The sequence below is a fragment of the Elephantulus edwardii genome, unplaced genomic scaffold (genome assembly GCF_000299155.1).
Source record: "Elephantulus edwardii isolate Elephantulus edwardi_28Jun2011 unplaced genomic scaffold, EleEdw1.0 scaffold00077, whole genome shotgun sequence".
NCBI classification, from domain to species: domain Eukaryota; kingdom Metazoa; phylum Chordata; class Mammalia; order Macroscelidea; family Macroscelididae; genus Elephantulus; species Elephantulus edwardii.
Genome location: NW_006399827.1, coordinates 14,125,376 through 14,130,803, shown reverse-complemented (window position 1 = coordinate 14,130,803; position 5,428 = coordinate 14,125,376).

The following is a 5,428-nucleotide window of genomic DNA, read 5'->3' as shown; positions in this document are numbered from 1 at the left end:
GTCACTGTTATTGCAAGAACTGCTTGGAGAGTGGGTGGGGGCCGTGGGGGAAATTCATAAGAGGCGAAGTGTGTAATGATAGAGGCAAAGGCTGGGACCCACCCAGGTATGGTCTTTGGTAGAAATAGAAGATGGTCTGGAACAGAACGAGATTTGTAATTAGAATCTATGGGACTTGTTGCTGGAATGAGATGAGGAGAGAGGGATTCCAAAAGGACTCACACGGTTTTGGCCTGGACTCGTAGGCCAGATAGGTGGACTAGACCCCCTAGGCTACAGTCACAGTATATTCTCCAGTTCCCATCACAAGAAAACCCTCTGAAACTTAGGAAGAGGTCACAAAAAGGTGGAGTCCTTCCCTGAAATGACAAAATCCAGAGAGGATTGGGCTCAGGGTGGATGAAAATCTGATTTCAGAGTCCAGATCCTGCCTCCCTGGCTTCCCCTCAGCACAGAACTTTCAAAACTATCGTCATGAAACTCATCTGCACAGACAGGGGCAACCAATCCCTCTCTCCACAAATTGTTGAACTAGAAACCAATGGTTGGTGAGGGGGAAGGGAAAGTTGAACAGAAAACCATCCCCTTTGCCCTGCTGGGAAGGGGCTGGAGGCCTGAGCCCCAGACAAGCGGCTTGGGCATGGGGAAATCCCAGCAGTTCCCACATGGCCCCGAACGCTCCCTTCTTCCTCAGCACCTCCCACCCCTGCAACCTCAACCCCCTCAAAGTGTCCATGTTCCACGCCTCTCTCAAAAGCTGGACAGCCACAGATTTACAACAGGGACCTCTTCTCAATTTTCAGAGGATCTCTTTGTGATGGGCAGTAGAGAGCCCATTGTGACTCCAAGTCTGTGTTCTAGTCCATGAAGTGAATAAATCATGGAGTGAGGTGGGGACGGAAACTCGACTGTGGAGCTGTTTAAGAATTAAAAGAAAAGGGAGGTGGGGAGGGAAGAGGCAAGGAGGAGAAAGTGTAAGAAAACAAGACATAGAGAAATAAAAGACAAGAGAATAGAGTAAGAACCCAGAGAAAATAGTGGCAGAGAAAGAACCAGAACCATCTTTCCTATATTCCCTGAGATGCCGGTGACTCCTCCCACCACCAGAACCCTTCCTCAGAACCCTGCAGGGCAAAAGGGAGAAGAACAAGGTAAAAAGCAGAAGTGAACAGAGGATCCTGGCAACTGTGGGAGAAGCCTTCCACACCAACAACCCCGCAGTGCTGCCTCTACCCAGCTGCTTCCTGTTTCCCTTTTACATTCACTTATTCAGTCAACAAACATTCACTGAGCACCTATGATGTACCAACCTCTAGAAAGTCAACTGTAATTAAATACTGTAAGCATGCAGCGAGCATATAATTTAGAAAGACAGAAAAAGGTGAGACAGGAAATGAATAATTGTGACAGAAAAGAAAAGCTGAGGGAGATGCTTGACCTGGATGACAGGGAAGAGTTCTCAGAAGAAGCATAAGTTGGGCTTGAAGGTTGCTGAGGAGCCAGATTTGTGGAGAACATATGAAACAGTGACTCAAGTCTGGTAAACAGTGAGTGCAAAGGCCCTGGGACTAGTGGGAGTCATAAACGCAATGGTTGGAAAATGGCATAGACAGCGTGGGCAAGCCACTTATAGACAATATTCAAGACATTCAGTGGAGGATTTTAAGCAGGAGCTTGAAGAGATGCCTGCCTGTGGCCTTCCTCTGCCCCTGGGCTCTGGCTTGTCAAAAACCTCCACTTAGGCCACGTTTGTGGATGCTGTGCAGAGTTCCATTCCTCTCATCTGGCCCTTCTGCACTGAATGTACACTCTCTTCTTCCCCAGTGACAGCCCTTTCTGATGTCTGAATAGCCCACTCTTATCAGAGTATCCAAGGGCCCGCTCTCAGCCTCACCAGGAGAGATATTGGAGAAAGAACAGTGTACTGAGTTCCACTATGCTTCTGCCGCTGGCTCATTGCATGCCTCAGCCCTGTGCCCACCCAGGCCTCTGTTTTGCCATCTGTGCAATGGGAGGGCTAGAGAAGAAAAACTTGAAGGCTCCTATGGTCCTGGTCTTCTCGGAAATGCCTTTTGTCAGTCATCAAGCTGGATCAGTCCCCTCCCTCCCTGGGCACACACCCTGCTCTCTCCTCTCCATCAGGGACACTGCCCTGCTCTCCCCAAAGCCTCTTGTGTGGTCCTTCCCCACCTCCTGCCTCTACCCCAGAATCTCTCCATCTCCATCTGCCTGCTGGCAGCTCAGCTCTTTCCCCGGCCTGGGCCCGCCCTCCACTTTGGATTATACTGACCCTCCCTTCCTCTGCCAGTGCCTGAGTCCTCCCAAGGACACTGGCTGCCCACAGGCCAGCTGTCCTCAGCCAGGGGTTTACAAGGCCCAGTTGTATTTTAAAGGCAATACACACACACAAACATATATGCACACACGCACAAATGAAAATAAAAATCAGGAAACTTTTCAAAACTTTAAGGTCCCAGTTTACATGTTAATATAAACCCTTCTGGGCATGTGGCCTGGGATTTAGGAACCGCCCACCCCTAAGTTCGCAATCTGTTTCGGGGAGGGGTTTTGTTTTTGCCACAGCTCCTCCCTTGTTGCGCAGGGCCTGGGTGGCCCGGAGAGGACCTTGCCTCAGACCCCAGCGGACTTTTGGTAGTGGGGGCAGTCACAGACCCTGGAAGCATGGGGTTCTGGACTGACCGGGCCTGAACCCTTCCATGGCCAGCCAATCAGGCCAGGGTCACCAAGCAGTCACATGTCACTTTGAATGAGAAACCTTGAACAGAGGCTGAGAAATGAAGCTGGGAAACAGCTCAGCCAAAGGCAATTGGTTGGAGGATTTTTCTTGATTGGGTTTGTTGTTTTTTTCAAATGTTATTGGGGGCAAAAAAAAACCCTCTATTGTCCAACTAAACTTCCATGTTGCTGGAAAATTGAGTTGATTTCCTGAGCAGTCGGGTCCAATTTCCCTTGGATGGGAGTGAGTCTGGCTCCTCTCCTGCTCCTCTAACTTGGAAGCCCAGGTTTTTGCTCAAAGACCAGGACATAGGAAGTGGGGATCCTGAGCCCCAGCCTGGCCCGGCAGCACCCCCCACCAAACATGAGCCTGACTCTGGATGCCTCGCTCCAACTCTTACATGTTGGGAAAGCTTTTTTCCCAGAGATTCAGGTTTTCCTGGTGCTTCATTCTCCCAGCACCCTGGTTTTATGGGGCAGCTGGCTTGGCCTGTCCCCTGCCCTCCCAGTTCTTCATGCATGCCCCTCTGTGGCTCCCAGACACTCCCACCCCATTTCCAGGCTCTCAGGACAGGCTGATAGAGAGGTACAGCTGTAAAGCATTTATGTTGGCCGCCAGGCTGGCGGGGAAGCCATCTGCAAGCCAGGCAGCTGCCAGGCCTGAAATGACGGGAACCCTGGGCCCCAGCCCGGCCCCAGCCTTCTCACCGAGCCCCCAACACAGGAACCTGTCCGTCCACTGGCCCTCTGTCCAAGGCGGCCAGGGGAAGGGAAGCAGCCTTCAGGCACTCAAGGATCTGGAAATTGACATGGTCAGCCCGTACTTATAACTGAGTTTCACCAGAGACCAGAGGGATTCGTTTCGAGGGGGCCATTCTCTGGTGGAAGCCTGCCCACCCAAGACTTACTCTTAGCAGGCCACCTCCTGAACACCCCACACCCCAATGACTATTAGGCTTTTAGATTACAAACTTGGAGAGTAGGAAGGAAGGGGGAAAGAATTCTCTCTCTCTGCTCCCACAAAAAGGGAGCCCCCTCACCTTCACTTCCCCTTGATTTATCCCCCTCCTCTTTTCCGGGAGAGAATGCCACATGAGGGGCCAACCACTAGCAGACCCATCTGGTTCCAATCAGGAGAGCAGGTTCCCAGATCGCAGAGACACATGGGAAGTAGAGGCCACAGGAACAAGCAGCCCAACCTCACTGTGGTCTCCCCAGCAGCCCTCTCCCAGAGAACAGGTCCCCTCCCATTTAGTCTCCTCTTACCTCCAGATGGACACCACACACAGAGTCCCTGGAAGACCAGGGGTATCAGGGAAACCTTGGGGGACCTGAGCCTCCCTTCTCCTATTCAGTGATCTAACCGCAGACCCTCAGCCCTTTGTCCGTATTTAGAAGTTACAACCGCAAGAGAAAGAAAAGAAGGAAAATTGAAAGGGGAAAGTGGGGCTGGAAGGAGGAAAACTTCGAACCGACAGAATGAGCACAGACTCTAAGAGTCAGCAGGTCTCAGCTGGATCTTATTACAAATGGAGAAACCAAGTCCCGAAGCAGCAACACCAATTGACTAAATGAACCACTTGCTTATTGAAGTTGACCTCTTTCACTATTCACCCATTGTCCCCACCAATCCTCACTATAACCCACACAGGTAGGCATTAGCATCTTCTTTTGACAGAGGGGAAACTGAGGCTCAGAGGAGTGAAAGGTCTTACTTTGGGTCTCACCCAAATGATAAGTGGCCACCCCTCTCTGATTCTAGAGTCTGGACACCATGCTGGCCCCCAGCGAGTGGAGGTCATCTCTGAATCCCAAGCCCATGGCCACCATATTGCATTCACAACTGCCTCCACATGTCTTTGAACTGGTTCTGAGTCGCTGGCTCCTTCTTGTCTCCCAGGGTTTACTCTACTCATTCCCACCCACCCTGCCTACCTCCAGCATCTCTTTCTAGATCTAGGATCAAAGGATATATATGTCTGAAAAGAGTAGCATTTTCTGTCATGATGTGGTACCAGGGCTCTAATCCCAGCTCTGGGTAACCTTGATTTCTCCACTTCCTCATCCATAAAATGGGCTGGACTATAGAAAACTGAGTTGGACAGGGACTCTGTGATTCCCCCAATCCTCTACTCCTGTCATTCTGAACAAACCTACGAGCTTCTCCTTGACTTGAGTGGTCTTTAACAAAAAGATCCTGACCCTCTTTTCGGAACTCCGAGCTGGCAGCAGAGGCAGCAGAAAGAGGAGACCCAGCCAGCCATGGAAGCTGTTAATCTCCATCTCTCCCCCAGGGGACCGCACTGATGCCTCTACTGAAAGCAATTTGTCATGCCCTGAATTAAGTGATTCCAACACGGGTTTAATTTCAGTTTAATGGCTCTGTTTTTAATGTGTAATTAAATACCATTGCATGGCGAAAATATGTTGTTTGCACTTTAGAGACTGTGTAAGGGCCCAGGAAGCCAATCCCACCAGGCTTCTACTCTCTCAAACGCCACTAGCCAGCCCCTCCCTCAGTCTGGCTGAATTGTCCTAGTTGTGGGAAGGGGGCTGGGGACCCAAAGAGAAGGGGGGAGGGGAGGGGAGGGGAGAAATGGTCCTGGTGGCGCCTGCTCACTCATTTGGGTATGTTTCTAATTATCTGCGGCACCTCCCCCCCATTCTACGCTCTGACCCAACTCTTCCCAAG